Consider the following 16,068-nt stretch of genomic DNA (forward strand, 5'->3'; position numbering starts at 1 on the left):
CTCATTACATGTCCTGCCCATGCCCATTTCTTTTTCTTGATTTCAACTAAGATGTCATTAACGCGCGTTTGTTCCCTCACCCAATCTGCTCTTTTCTTATCCCTTAACGTTACACCTATCATTTTTCTTTCCATAGCTCGTTGCGTCGTCCTCAATTTAAGTAGAACCCTTTTCGTAAGCCTCCAGGTTTCTGCCCCGTACGTGAGTACTGGTAAGACACAGCTGCTATACACTTTTCTCTTGAGGGATAATGGCAACCTGCTGTTCATGATCTGCGAATGCCTGCCAAACGCACCCCAGCCCATTCTTATTCTTCTGATTATTTCACTCTCATGATCTGGATCAGCAGTCACTACCTGTCCTAAGTAGATGTATTCTCTTACCACTTCCAGTGCCTCGCTACCTATCGTAAACTGCTGTTCCCTTCCGAGACTGTTAAACATTACTTTAGTTTTCTGCAGATTCATTTTTAGTCCCACCCTTCTGCTCTGCCTCTCCAGATCAGTGAGCATGCATTGCAGTTGGTCCCCTGAGTTACTAAGCAAGGCAATATCATCAGCGAAGCGCAAGTTACTAAGGTATTCTCCATTTACTCTTATCCCCAATTCTTCCCAATCCAGGTCTCTGAATACCTCCTGTAAACACGCTGTGAATAGCATTGGAGAGATCGTATCTCCCTGCCTGACGCCTTTCTTTATTGGGATTTTGTTGCTTTCTTTATGGAGGAGTACAGTGGCTGTGGAGCCGCTATAGATATCTTTCAGTATTTTTACATACGGCTCGTCTACACCCTGATTCCGCAATGCCTCCATGACTGCTGAGGTTTCGACTGAATCAAACGCTTTCTCGTAATCAATGAAAGCTATATATAATGGTTGGTTATATTCCGCACATTTCTCTATCACCTGATTGATAGTGTGAATATGATCTATTGTTGAGTAGCCTTTACGGAATCCTGCCTGGTCCTTTGGTTGACGGAAGTCTAAGGTGTTCCGGATTCTATTTGCAATTACCTTAGTAAATACTTTGTAGGCAACGGACAGTAAGCTGATCGGTCTATAATTTTTCAAGTCTTTGGCGTCGCCTTTCTTATGGATTAGGATTATGTTAGCGTTCTTCCAAGATTCGGGTACGCTCGAGGTCTTGAGGCATTGCGTATAGAGGCTGGCCAGTTTTTCTAGAACAATCTGCCCACCATCCTTCAGCAAATCTGCTGTTACCTGATCCTCCCCAGCTGCCTTCCCCCTTTGCATAGCTCCCAAGGCTTTCTTTACTTCTTCCGGCGTTACTTCTGGGATATCGAATTCCTCTAGATTATTCTCTCTTCCATTATCATCGTGGGTGCCACTCGTACTGTATAAATCTCTATAGAACTCCTCAGCCACTTGAACTATCTCATCCATATTAGTAATGATATTGCCGGCTTTGTCTCTTAGCGCATACATCTGATTCTTGCCAATTCCTAGTTTCTTCTTCACTGCTTTTAGGCTTCCTCCGTTCCTGAGAGCTTGTTCAATTCTATCCATGTCATACTTCCTTATGTCAGCTGTCTTACGCTTGTTGATTAACTTCGAAAGTTCTGCCAGTTCTATTCTAGCTGTAGGGTTAGAGGCTTTCATACATTGGCGTTTCTTGATCAGATCTTTCGTCTCCTGCGATAGCTTACTGGTATCCTGTCTAACGGAGTTACCACCGACTTCTATTGCACACTCCTTAATGATGCCCACAAGATTGTCGTTCATTGCTTCAACACTAAGATCCTCTTCGTGGCTTAAAGCCGAATACCTGTTCTGTAGCTTGATCTGGAATTCCTCTATTTTCCCTCTTAGCGCTAACTCATTGATCGGCTTCTTATGTACCAGTTTCCTCCGTTCCCTCCTCAGGTCTAGGCTAATTCGAGTTCTTACCATCCTGTGGTCACTGCAGCGCACCTTACCGAGCACGTCCACATCTTGTATGATGCCAGGGTTAGCGCAGAGTATGAAATCTATTTCATTTCTAGTCTCGCCGTTCGGGCTCCTCCATGTCCACTTTCGGTTATTCCGCTTGCGGAAGAAGGTATTCATTATCCTCATATTATTCTGTTCTGCAAACTCTACTAATACCTCCCCCCTGCTATTCCTAGTGCCTATGCCATATTCCCCCACTGCCTTGTCTCCAGCATGCTTCTTGCCTACCTTGGCATTGAAATCGCCCATCAGTATAGTGTATTTTGTTTTCACTCTACCCATCGCCGATTCCACGTCTTCGTAGAAGCTTTCGACTTCCTGGTCATCATGACTGGATGTAGGGGCGTAGACCTGTACAACCTTCATTTTGTACCTCTTATTAAGTTTCACAACAAGACATGCCACCCTCTCGTTAATGCTATAGAGTTCCTGTATGTTACCAGCTATATTCTTATTAATCAGGAATCCGACTCCTAGTTCTCGTCTCTCCGCTAAGCCCCGGTAGCACAGGACGTGCCCGCTCCTTAACACTGTATATGCTTCTTTTGGCCTCCTAACTTCACTGAGCCCTATTATATCCCATTTACTGCCCTCTAATTCTTCCAATAGCACTGCTAGACTCGCCTCACTAGATAATGTTCTTGCGTTAAACGTTGCCAGGTTCATATTCCAATGGCGGCCTGTCCGGAGCCAGGCATTCTTAGCACCCTCTGCAGCGTCGCAGGTCTGACCGCCGCCGTGGTCAGTTGCTTCGCAGCTGCTGGGGACTGAGGGCCGGGGTTTGATTGTTGTGTTCATATAGGAGGTTGTGGCCAAGTACTGCACCAGGGTGGCCAATCCTGCTCTGGTGAGGGAGTGTGTTACCGGTTCTGGTCACCGGCATCAGGCCACACTCCAGGCCTGTTTATGCAATTTTATCAATACGCGGACTTTTTTTTTTTTTAATCCGGTGGAAAATTGCGCGGCACCGGGATTCGAACCACGGACCTCTTGCACGCGAGGCGGGTGTTCTACCTCTACGCCACCGCTGCAGTCGTAGCAGGTACATTCCTGAAAGTAGCAGGTACATTCCTGAAAGTGGTCATCAGTTCTCGTGGCGCTCTTGTGAATTTTCTTCCTGGTCCGGTCTGGTGAAATTGGTCTTGCAAGCAGGTCTCGCAAATTTTCGTCTCCTGCGTGGGCAAGCAATCACCCCAGAACAGTGCCGGACCCCACAACCACAAAGCAGCGAGCACAAGGCCACCCTCCCTCAAGACACAACCCGCTACACCTTTCCCATTCCCTACGCGCGTCCTCCCCCCCTCAACACTAAAACCAGCCATTTCTTGAAAGCGTTAAGACGTTATTCAGATCAGCTAACAATCGGCTTCACTTCGGAAAAACGTATGCATCCGGAAAAACGTATGAACGAACGTAAATATACCGCGCAAACCCAAATGAGCATGAGGCTATCGTTACTCTAGGGGCAACGACTCAAACCATCGGCATTGCAGTTAAGCTTGCCCTTCATGTAGCGAATATCGAAGGTGTACTGTTGAAGAGCCAAGCTCCAGAGCAAAAGAGGACCGTTTTTCGTAGACATGGTCTGCAGCCATGTGAGGGGACAGTGGTCAGTCTCTATGGTGAACCTCTAACCAGCGATATAGGAGGCTAGCTTTTGCACCGCCCATACTACGCAGGCGCATTCTTTTTCTGATGCACTGTATGCTTCCTCACGAAATGAAAGCTTTCTACTGGGGTACAGTACAGGGTGTTCGTTCTCATCATCTCTCTTTTGACAGACACCAACTCCATACCCCTGTCACTGGCATCACACTGAAGAATGAATGGCTTAGAGTAGTCGGGTGCGTTCAACACTGGCTGACTCGTTAATGCTTTCTTCAGCATACTTAAAGCCTCTTCTTTTGCGTCATCCCACTTTACCGTTTGTGGTTCTGTTTTTCTGAGAGCATCCGTTAAAGGACTCGCAATCTCGGAATACCGCGGGATATAGCTTTGGTAATAACCCGCAAAGCCAAGGAATGATCTGATGTCCCGCTTGGTGCGTGGTTGCGGGAAGTTGTGTATTGCGGTCAATTTAACCTCGGAAGGTCGATGATGGCCTTGCCCTATTACATGACCTAGATAAGCCACCTCCGCGCGCCCTAATCGGCATTTGGGAGCCTTAACCGTTAAGTTCGCCTCTCGTAGACGACACACCACGGTTCGCAGGTGTTGCATATGGTCCGCCCATGATGAAGAAAAGATTGCTATGTCATCGAGTTAGGGAAGTGCAAAGTCCTCCATTCCTCGTAGCACCTGGTCCATAAGACTAGAGAAGCAATATGGCGCATTCTTTAATCCAAAGCTCAGGACTTTTGGAAGAAAGGTTCCCATCGGGGAAATAAACGCCGCAAGCCAGCTTGCCCTCTCGGTCAACGGAACCTGCCAATACCCTCTGACTAAATCGAGCGTAGAGATGAAATGAGCACTGCTCACCTTCTCAAGCCTTTCCGCGATATGCGGTATCGGATAAGTCTGGTCCTTCGTGATTAAATTGAGCCTGCGGTAGTCGATACATGGTCGCGGCTGTTTTCCTGGGACCTCAACTAAGATAAGAGGCGAGGTATAATCACTCTCTCCTGGCTCGATTAAACCTAGCCCTAACATCTTGTTTATTTCAGCGGCCATGACTTCACACTGACGAGGTGAAACGCGATAAGCTTTCGAACGAACTGGGTCCGATGACGTTAACTCGATGTCGTGAACCATCATGGTGGTCCTGCCCGGTGTGTCTGAATATACTTCTTTAAATTCAAAACACGAGTTCCCGCATTTCGGCTCTTTGATTGGGATTCAACTCCGCCTGTTCTACTAACTTGTCAATGGTTTCGTGAATGTCTTTTGCCTCCGTCACTGCTCTTAACTCTGGAAGGTCGACATGCATCTCCTCAGATTCCTTATTCAACGAGGGTTTCAGGATCATTACCATTTCCCCAACTTCAAAGTGTCCCGTGCGAGACGTCCTGTCTTAGTAATGCTCAGCATTGCTTCGTGCCTTACGTGTTTCCTGCTCAGCGATCATTTTGGCAGGGCTTACGTTCAATAACATTCTGGATTCTGCCTCGCGAGACATTTCAGGCTCCGCTGCTTTCCAGACCTTGTCATTAGCTGGCATACTTTCCGTATCATCCCCTATAGCGCTGTCCTGTCTGGTGCTGGCTGACAAATCTTCCGTCAAACCTGTTTCCTTCACCACTGGACATCCGTACACTGCCTTGGCCGCGAGCTCCTTTGCCTTGGAACGAGTTAGGGCTTGCACTGTTCCCTCACTAAAACCGATTCCCTTACGTCGTAGCAAATCCTCTGATTTCTTAGAAAACAAATACAGATACCGCGGCGGGAGATGTGCCGAGACGGCGGCTTCAGGGTCTAGTACTCCAAAAAGTCCTTCAATACGAATCTTGGCCACAGGGAGACAAACACTGGAGGTTTCCATGGCTTGCCTTTTACAAGCACATTCTCCCGTGAACTGGCCTTCCTCAACGTACGACGGGTGCTCTACGCCCATTGTGGCTGCCGAGTCGCGAAGCACCCTACGTGGTTTGCCGTTTACCACGAGGTCTCGAATGTGTAGTTCTAGCAATTTCAGATTTTCCTCGTTACTAGTTAGTGACATCAACACTAGTTTGGGATTTTTGCATCCCACGGAGATATGCCCCGTTTGCTGGCAATTGTAGCAAATTATTGGTTGCTTGGCCTGGAAAGCCTTTTTCTTTTGCCTTTCTGCCCTCTGTTCGCGGGACTCCTTTTTCCCTCGCTTTCCTCGTCACTAGATCTCACCGAATCTGACCTTTCCATTGTTTTGTACCAACTCGACTTTGACCATCGCATTGGATTGTCGGGTCTGTATTTATTCATCTCCTTCTTAGGAGCTTCGTGTCCTTCTTCCGCACGGCGAGTTACGTACTCCTCAGCGAGATCGGCCGCTCTCGTAACAGAGTCTACGCCTGGCCTATCCTGAACCCAATACTTGATATTTACTGGCAGCCGGCGGTAGAACTGTTCTATAGCAACGCACTGCATTGTCTTTTCGGCATCGCCGAGTGCACCCTCTTCTCTGAGCTTCCGGTTTACCTCCAAGGTGTATGCAATATCTGAATATGACTCAGTTTTGGTCTTCTCGACTTCCCTGAACTTTCGCCTGAATGCTTCCGATGATAATCTGCGCTTTTAAGTAGATCTGTTTTGATTTCATCGAAGTCATCTGCTTCTTCTTTCCCCATGCGGGTGATAATATCAGCTATCTCACGTGGCGGTAACGTAAGCAAGCGTTGCGGCCACGTGTTTCTCGCGAATTTTCCCTTCTCACACGTGCGCTCAAACTGTACCAGAAAAAGGCGTATGTCCCGTCCTACTGCGTAGGGTGCCATCAAGTCTGTCATTCTGCGCTCGCTTTCACGTGCCTATGTGCTAGGTCTTTCACAATTTTGGGCTTTCAGAAGCTCAATCTCTAGGCGCTTCATTTCGAGTGCGTCGTGTGCAACACGGTCGCGCTCCTCTTTGGCCTCACGTGTGGCGCGCTCGCGCTCTTCTTTTTCCTCTAGGCGCTTACGCTCTTCTTTTTCCTCTAGGCGTTTACGGTCTTCTTTTTCCTCTAGGCGCTTACGCTCTTCTTTTTCTTCTTTCTCTAGGCGCTTACTCTCCTTCTCTTTCTCTGCGATTCTCTCTAGGCATTCCGTCAGTTCCTGGTCGTCTGCCCCGATCGCTTCGATCGCCTCTATGGTCTCCAGCTTTCTCTTTGATTCGGCAATTCGCAGGCCCAACTCTTAGGCCAAGCTAAACAATTCCGACTTCTTTAGTGCTTTCAAGTTCATGGCTGCCCTTAGTGCTGCTAACCCTTCACTCTATAACAACCTTAACGTACTCAAAACTTCCGTCAACAGTTCAAGAAAAATCACTGCACTGTACTTTCCGAAAAATACATAAAGCCAAGTGATATCTCAGTGAAGAAAAGCCGTGCACTCACCATATGCAGTCATGAATCCAGACACCTTCCTTCCGAACGTTGTCGCCAGGACGAAGAGGCTACGATCTCGTAGTTGTTGTCCAAGTTGGGGTCTCCAGGGTTCTGTATCCCAATCGCTGCCAGTCAGTTTGTTGCGTACTCCACGGTAGCGTATCGTACTGCTGCCGAGTAGTAGCGGCGCCTGCCCATCGAAGCTCGACCGACGTTACTTATTGGGTAGCGTGGCGTTGTCGGCAGGCTGCAGGCATCGGGTAGACCATGGCGACCAAGCAAGGGCAAGACGATTTCTAGTGCAAAACTTGCACGGTTTATTCAAAGGTAGATGAAAGAAAATGAGAAGAGCATGAAGTGCTTAAAAGTACATTTCGGAGCCCCTTAAATAGGCTCGCTACAATCGTGGGCGGGATCTTGCTTCCGTCGATGTCACGTGACCGGCACGGAAAGAGGGCACGGAATTTGGCTTGCGTGTATATGTATAAAAATATCTCACGTGAGTTGATCTTAAGTGCCTAGGGACAGTATCGTTTAGGGACTTTTGAGTAGGCGCGATGGTGGCGCCAAGTCATGCCGTGGTGCCATGTAGCGCGTTGAATCCCCGGCCCACGCCGACCGCTGGTCGTATGATCTGTATGATGTCTCCACATTGGGTTCAGTATTTGTTCGTGAAAAGTCGTGTAGTAGTAGTGGGGTGGCATGTCGACTTTTGGTCTCGGTGAACGCTTGTGGCCTGAGACCCGTATATCTGAAGAATTCAGTGGTGCTGACGATTGAAATATTCAAGTGGCGCAGCGCCTCGGCAATGCAATTTGCGAACAGGCGCTGTGCAGCAGCGTCATCACGTCGCACATGTACCTTTACTTAACGGGCGTCGTACACGGAAGTATTGTACGCGTTCTTTGCCACGAATTACGTTACGTAAGTAATATAATGCTTAAGGTGGTGTTTGCTCACAACTGTTCACGCGTCCTTCAAATGGGGCAGCGCATGTTTTCAATCGTGTTCAGCGCTAGTACGCTGTCCGGGACTTCATGTGATTTACTTTTATCTTGGCCTTTACAACCATTATCGCGTAGTGCTGTGAACATAACGGAGCTTGAGTGACATCACATGATCTGCCAAAATTCCACAAACTAAAATGCAGAGTAGATGTTTATAATATTATTGGTACTAAGGGCGCGATAAACACAGTGAAGTGGAGCTTAATACTGTGCCCTGTGATGTTCAGCTGCGTCTCTGCCCGTTTTTCGCGCTCTTAGTTTTAACAATGGGACTAGGGTTCTGTGCAAAGTTGGGACGAATGAACGTGTATATACGTCTGGAATAGCTTCACTGCAACATAGTTGTGTAATGCGATGGAGCAAACAGTGTATTACGGTGACGAGATGTATGGCAGCCTTAGATCCAGCTTTGATGTTCTCGTTACCTTGAAGATACTGCCCCACCCGCTTTACTCTAATCTCAGGTGCTCTCGAACTCTCTATTTGCCGGTATTTTTATTTTCGTTGCTGAATGGCCCCACCGCAATACATATGTACAATAAGGCAAAGCTTATTAAAGTTGCCAAATGCGTTGACAGTGTCCGACCTAACACTTTTAGAATGACATGGCCAATACAACAGCCCACACCTTAACTTTAAAAATTTTATTGGGACGGTCAAACTAATCTCACAGCACAGAAAAACAACGTAAACACCTCAAGAGTTGATTAGCAAGTAATACTGGAAAGTACAAATCTAGTGGCCAACAGTGTGATTAAGTGCTTTAAACACTCTACCGACACACCTTAGGTGCATAACAATTTCCAGCATATTGATGCATGTTGATCAGACTTACTGCGATATTAGTTGCTTTAGAATGAAAATAATAGTACTGCATAAGAGGACGCAAGCGACTCGTGTCCTGCTTGGTTAAGCAAACCACATGGGTGCCAGAAATACCCAAACAAGGTGCTTGTTAACGTATGCTGCTTGCGTCCACTAATCTAAAGTTCTCTAATGTCAGCAGTATAAAGAGAGGCTGTAAAAATAGGTATTTGAATTTCACAACTCCAATTTTGTTTGTTGTGTACTCATACAACCTAAACACTACGCTGTCGTGACAGCATCTGCCTAGCTCATTGCCACATTTTGCGACAAAAGCAGTGATGACTAAGTCAGTGTTGCCTGTCCTAATATTACTCCGAGAATTCCTTAAAGAAGTCATTTTTAAGCACGAAGCATGCCATGTTCAACTAGAAAATTAACCAAGCAATAACCTAATAGAAGTGGCTAAAAATCAGCAGTCTTCTGAAGTCAGCTTGATTTGCAGCTGCTAAAATTGGCAGTTAATAAATTAGGGCAAGGAAGGAACAGCTTGAATAAACATATATCTCATCTGAAAGTTGTGGTGGTGTGCTGCAGGCTAAAGCAGTGAAAGGAAGCTGTTTTGGCATTGGCCTACCTCTGTCCCAAAATCAGGCACCGCAGCCGAGGCGACTTCACTTAGCTTTAACATCTTGAACTTCGCTTTCTCAAGCACGTAATACGCAATCCAGGGGAGCTCATTGCACATCACCCATATTGGGGATGCAATGACACACGACCAAGATGATGCCACCTTGACGAAGCAGGCATCACAGACCTCGAATTAACAAATGACACCAACTATCCCAACTGCCATACCTTCCATTCAAACCATAAGGGCAGTACATTCACTTAGCATGGGCAACTGGAGCCTTCATCCAGAGTGCCAGTGCGACTCTGGCCCAAGAGGCAGCGACCATTATCCAATATAATACGGTATGTAGGGATGAAAAGGTGCCACACTCACAAAATCAGGGTTTCGGGCTGGGACCATTTCCGTGATGCACTTGAGTCTGCAGAATGTGAAGGTGTTGAAGAATCGCTAGCAACACGCATCTTTTACATACTGCAAATGGCGACGTGCGAACTCGAGCTTACTGAGGCAACATCCAGCCCTGACAAGCACCTGCTGCAACTTTGGCGTGAACAAGCCAAGCTGCATACTGCATACTTAAATTCTGGCTGCACGCAACAAACCTCGATCAATGTTCTGCACAAGACTGAGCAAGCAAGATGTCATGCTAAGAAACTTGCCAGAAACTAGCGGATGGGCCACTGCGAGTCATTTGACTGTATAAGTCTCAGTAAGCTGTAACACATTCTCGGCTATAACAGTATGAACCAAATACTGTATACTGTTGAAAACACGCTGCTCGATCTTCAGTGCACATCTGAGAAATTTGAGGAACAAGCTGCAGATGCTTTTCCCGACCACCTCACAGTGACTGACCGTCACCTGAGTTATACGCACCTTAATGATCACTTGCCAAGGAAGGAATGGAAAGCCTCTATATACGATGGCCGAACCTGTTGTTGCTCTCGAGCATGTCAACACTTAAAATGCACGTGGCAAAGAAGGAGTCATTTCGCAGATGTTGAGGAATCTTGCTGAGAACAAGGAAGCAAGCACTATTGCTTGTAATCAATGAAATCTGGAATATTGGAATGCCCCACAGAGTGGAAACACTTGGTCATGATGCCACTACCGAAACCAGGCAAGAAACTTGACACCAAAGACAACCTTTGATCAGTCTCACTCACAATGACAGTGTGCAAATTTACCGAAGGAATGTGCCTCGCGAGGCTGAACCACCATCTGGGAAAGACAAGACTGTATCCACCTGTGCCAGATTGGTTTCTGGCCCAGCGTGACATGTGCCACAATAGCCTCTTTCTGCATCGAAGTTCGCCAATATCAGGCGCTTTGGAGGAAAGATGTATGAGTTCTTAGTCACAGTCCAACCAAGAAAGATGTTGAGCAGAGTCTGCAACGAGGAGGTACTCGTCGCTTTTCGTGAAGCCTGCCGAGGCATTAGGGCTGCCAGTGTTTCCAAAGCCTCTTATGCAACCAAAAGTTGGAAATATTAAGTTACAGTTAACAGCGAAAGACCAACTGCACAGGTGGAGATGCGGGTAAAACCCAGACCAGCACACTTGCTTGCAGGAGTGATTCGCTGATGAGGTAAGAAGGTGATTTAAGAGCTGCTGATAAGGTATACCGAAGGCAGGTGTGCGCAGTATGTATATATATTGTTAGGCCGAAACAGATGAATTTTCTACAAAGCAATATCAAAAACTCATTTTTTTCAGGATGCCACTTATGTATTTTAGGTAGTTGTGGACAGGGTTAAATAAAGCGGCATAGGCTAAATTATACAACTAGATACAGCTGTTACAAGTTATATTTTGTTCTGTGCTAAATTTTTCCCCCTTCAACTCATTCGAGATCATTAACTGTAGCACCAAATCAATGGACCCCTACCAGAACAAAGGCATGTAGTGTGCCCATCTCATTTCTTGTGCTTATGCCAGTATCCTTTTTTATACCAATAGCTGCTATGGGCTAACTCCCCTGCTACTGATGTCTACTGGTGTTGTCACTCCAATTCCCAAATTTATTGCTGGAATATTGCAGATAAAGTTCTCATTGTGCTGCGCGGATTCAAACATATGATCAACAAATTGGCAGTCCACAATTCTACATTTCAGCCACTCTGCTCAAGGTACAGTCGTGGTGAATTATGATCCTGGAGAGTGAGATCTAGCCAACAGGTGCCATGATTGGCTAACACTTGTTCAATGTCTGTGCACTGTATATAGAGCTGGCGTCCACGCTTTCAACTTCTTACTCATTACTTTCCCACTTGCGAAGGCAGCCCTAGGTTAAATTTTCTCCTTACGTTTATTTACAGTGATTGGGTGCATCTGCTTCATTAATCTTCTTCTAGTGCTTGGTTTCTCGGATTTTCTGCATGGGGCTGGTTGATGCGGCATAGCGCGAGACCTAGAAATATGTAGCGCAAATATAGATTTCTGAAAACCAAACGAATTCAGTAGTAAGAAGCTAAAGGGTTGTTTTGGTGGAGACCAGTGACCAAGTCTGGATATGAAAGAGGAGGAAGAAAAGTCGAGTCTTTCCACTTTAACGCTGGCAGGCGGAACTCCCACACATAAATACGACTCGAACTTATTTTTCTTCTTTAAATAAGATTACTGACTTGCACTGGCAAGTGTTCACTTCAACAAACACCGCATGAAGCAAGCTTCCTGTGCATATTTCACCATCTATTGCATCACTCTTTCGCAGTATGAGTGAAACTGCAATTTTCTTTATGCCACAACTTACCCAATTTAGTGTTTTGCAGTAGGATGTTAGCATTGCTATTAAGTCGCCTACATTTTCGTGCATTGTAGTAGTGATAGAAAAATAAAAGTAAGAAAACAGTGGCTTTTGTGCATCGACTATGCATACACCTGGTGCTCTCATGGCCATTTTACCCCTATCTGCTAAACCATTCTAAACAAGATAAGCTCATACGCAATTATTGTGCAGTCAGACAACTAAACCAGAGGTATCCTTGGTAAGCAAGGTTTAATTATTTGGGGACATCTTCTGTGGCCCTGCTATTGGGCTTTCTGTTCTTCCTTTTCAGCTGTGCAAATTCATTAAGAAGGGACGAGACAGTTTGACAATTTTTATCATTAAACGACTTAGCGAAACATTTTTGGGTAATTTTTTCTTGCTTTCAGACTCTGCACATTGCCTTTTAAGGCATGTTTTCAGTGTTTTTTATGGGGAGGGCATGTTAACATGTTTTACACCATATCATGTGGTGCCATAGTGTGTTCTTCGATGGAGTCTTGCCCTTTCATTCTGTACAAGATAATGTCGTTTTTTGTGCCATAGGCCGTTTTAGATTTGAGTATGATTGTAGAATTTTTCTAAGTTTTACCTGTCACCCAAGCTTGCATGTTTGCTATCACTACTCGTGACGTGTGACACGTGACTTTTCTTCAATAAAAGGAAGTCTGTCACTTATCCTGCGCACTGGTTGTCTTTTTCTTTTTGAATCACAATTTGTTGCCTATAGTAGCTCTTTCATTGCATCTCAAATTCGGGATGGCTATCATAGTTGACATCATTTACCCATATTGCAGACAATGTGGATGATAGGTACTTGCAATATATGGTCACCATAAATATAATAAATAGAATTTAGTAACTCAAGAATGGTGCCTTTACGTGGTGGTGCAGCCATGAATTGTAGCTATAAGGTCCCAGTGCTGCAAGTAGCACTGCTTGTGCAGAATATAGTTCAACTCTACTACTTTCAAACATCATTGTTTTATCTGCATTTGTATAGCTTCAATTCCTGTGAACAACACACATCTGATGGAAGAGTGGCTTGCACCTGCAGTTGGGCCCTATGAATAGCCAAATTTCTGCCCGTTTTCATGTTATTAGCACATTAGTAAAGGCAGTCGTTCTTATAGTACCCTGTTTGCCCAGTGTAGAAGCCGCTGCGGGTGTGAGGATCTTGTACACACCTTCAACTTTGCAGAGGACGCAGCATCTGGCACATAGTTTGTCGCAGGCCATGTCTTCGGGGCAAGCTGAATTTACTCCCTTGCAAAGGGAGAACCAAGCTTGTTGTATATAAAGTAAACCGCCTGTACACTCAGTGGCCTTCTTCATTTTGTGTGACATATGCGGTTATAGCGACCCTTGCTTTATGCACTTCTTGTCCGGCAGCAGTCTTGCTTTTGAAACACCCAGGATAGCTTTCAGCAAGCTGGACAGCAATAGCACTGAAAAACCAGCAGATGTTAATTGTCGCACTTAATAATGCGAAGCTTCTACAGTATGATGAGGGCGTAAACAAATGAGGGTTTTCCTCAAGGCCTTGAGCACGTCATGAGCTTGGAGCAACATTATGTATAACGCTTTTCTGATCGGATGCTGTAGGTTCAGCAGGTGTGGCCATGGTGTAAGTACAGCGCAAGGTAAAGAAAACAGATATCTATGAGCAGCACCGTGGTAAAGGAGACGCTGGGAGAACTAGTGGAAAGCCAGTTGAACATCTGGTTGACCCAGTTGCTGGCTTCATCAGGGAAAGTGATAAAGAGAAGGAAGTAATCAACACAGCAGAAGGATTTTGCATATAGACACTGTGCTAAGGTTCTCAGGCAGGTGTCTTGTAACATGCCAACAAGTCTTAGTGTGTAGGCTATGCAGGACCAACTACATATGCCTTCTGTTCGGACAAAGAACTGCTCATTGTAACTGGCGAAGATGGAGTGGACAAAAAAACACCGGCTCCATTATTCTACTTTCACTGGCATCAACAGTGTTTTGTAAGTGTGCATCGCCATACTCCCCACTGCCTTCTTGGGTGACATCAACAAGTACCAACTTGAGGCAAGGGGTAATACACGTTTTTACAAGCTCAAAATGCATGCATGCATGCATGGAGAGCACTTCGCGTCCAAAAAGTAGGCACTTCCATAGGGGCACTGGAGAAGGAACAGATTATTGACAGTGGGCAAAGACAAGCTTCTCTGCTGCTATACACCCAGCATTGTTGCCATGTAACGACCTCGGAAACATTCCCTCTCAAAGAGAAAATCGGCTTTGTGTATCCATAAAGAGGGCAGACAGGCAAAGCCCTTTAAGCAATAATGCCAGCTTCAAAAGGTCCATTTCGCACGTCCTGAATGCTTCCTTCTTAGACTTTGCTGGGTGCAAGCATTATACTGTCCAAAAGTTGTCATTGAGAGCACTGTTGGTTTGCTGTCAATATAGTTCAGAAGTGATTGCAGCCAACCTTCCTTCCTAGTTGGCCTGGAGGCTCACGGTGCTCATGAAGCGACACTATGAGACAAGCAAGGTGACTGGATGCCCCCAATCCCTTGTTCATTTATAACACTGTTCCGTTAGTAACAACCATGAGATCTGAAACCAACAAGCTGAAGTTCGGCACTCGCGTGGTTACTGTGGGGGATCCATAATAAAAAGCAAAAAAGAGAAAACTCAAGGCAAAGGATAAGGCACCATTTAACACTAATTATTGCTGCAGCCCACCCCCTTCTTTTATTTTGTCTGGTGGAGCTACATTTTTTCTATAGAGAGGCATGAACTTCTGTGCACAGCTTACTGCAGGGAGCATAGGTGATGTTCCCAATCGGTGTCCAATTTTTATATACACTATGTGCTGGCTCAAACAAGCTGGAAACACTCCAATGGAAGCTTCTAGTAGAAAAGGTGCCTGGAAGAAAAAAAACAGCTGTGCTGCAACCATCATGGCAACATCTTGTCTGCTTAATAAAAACTGTGCTTCCATATCAAGTTCAGCCCTCCAGTTTAGAGTAAAGTACCCATGCACTTATGAACAGCGAATCAATTCTCAAAGAGCATGTGCAGTCCAGCTTGAAGCATGGTCATTGAAGGTGAATAAGGTGTTACAAAATGGCGAATGCAGTTTAGTAAGCTTCCCTGCAATATGAATTTGTAATGTACAAAGACTTGTCAAATGAAGCGTACCAAAAACATAGGTGCACTTGCAAATTATATCACAATTGAAAATAATGAGCACACTGTAAACCTATGTGCCCCTTCCACTCTTAGTATGGTTTACTGCACAATGCTTATTTCCACACCTGTATTGCGGTGTAGCAAGCTACAAAAGAAACGTTGCATAATTGGGTTTTTATAAGACTACCTTTCCCGTAATACACTTGTGCTTTGCCGTGAAGCCGTAGCAATGTACTGCGGTGAAGCATACTAAATGTGGGAAGGGGGCACTGTCACTGGACATAATAACAGTTCTTTAATTATACACTCTCAGGTCGCTGAGTGGACATACTATGTTGGGTGATGTGGCCCCCTCCCACTTTTAGTATGCTTCACCACGCAACTAAAATGTACTGCGGCGAAGAAGCAGTACATTTGTATTTAGTGAATAAACAAATGGTTTTTACAACAGTACAGAAAGAAACGCGCACCATCATCATTCTACCACATGGAAGAGCGTGGCAACAAAAGGTAGCTGCTTCACACAGGCTGTGTAGCCCACTTATCAGTCGTAAAGTGTACTATGGCTAATTCAAAATTTCAGACACACAGAAATATGTATATGTGTTTACATTCGTACTCCTTGCGTAATAAGGCTGCCAGAACTTCCACAAGAGAAAGTAATTTACAACACACAAACGCAAAGAACACAGACGTATGCCTCGTTTTCATCTCGCTCATCATGCAAATGACATATAG

The sequence above is a fragment of the Dermacentor andersoni genome, chromosome 10 (assembly GCF_023375885.2).
Source record: "Dermacentor andersoni chromosome 10, qqDerAnde1_hic_scaffold, whole genome shotgun sequence".
In the NCBI taxonomy this organism is placed as follows: Eukaryota; Metazoa; Arthropoda; class Arachnida; order Ixodida; family Ixodidae; genus Dermacentor; species Dermacentor andersoni.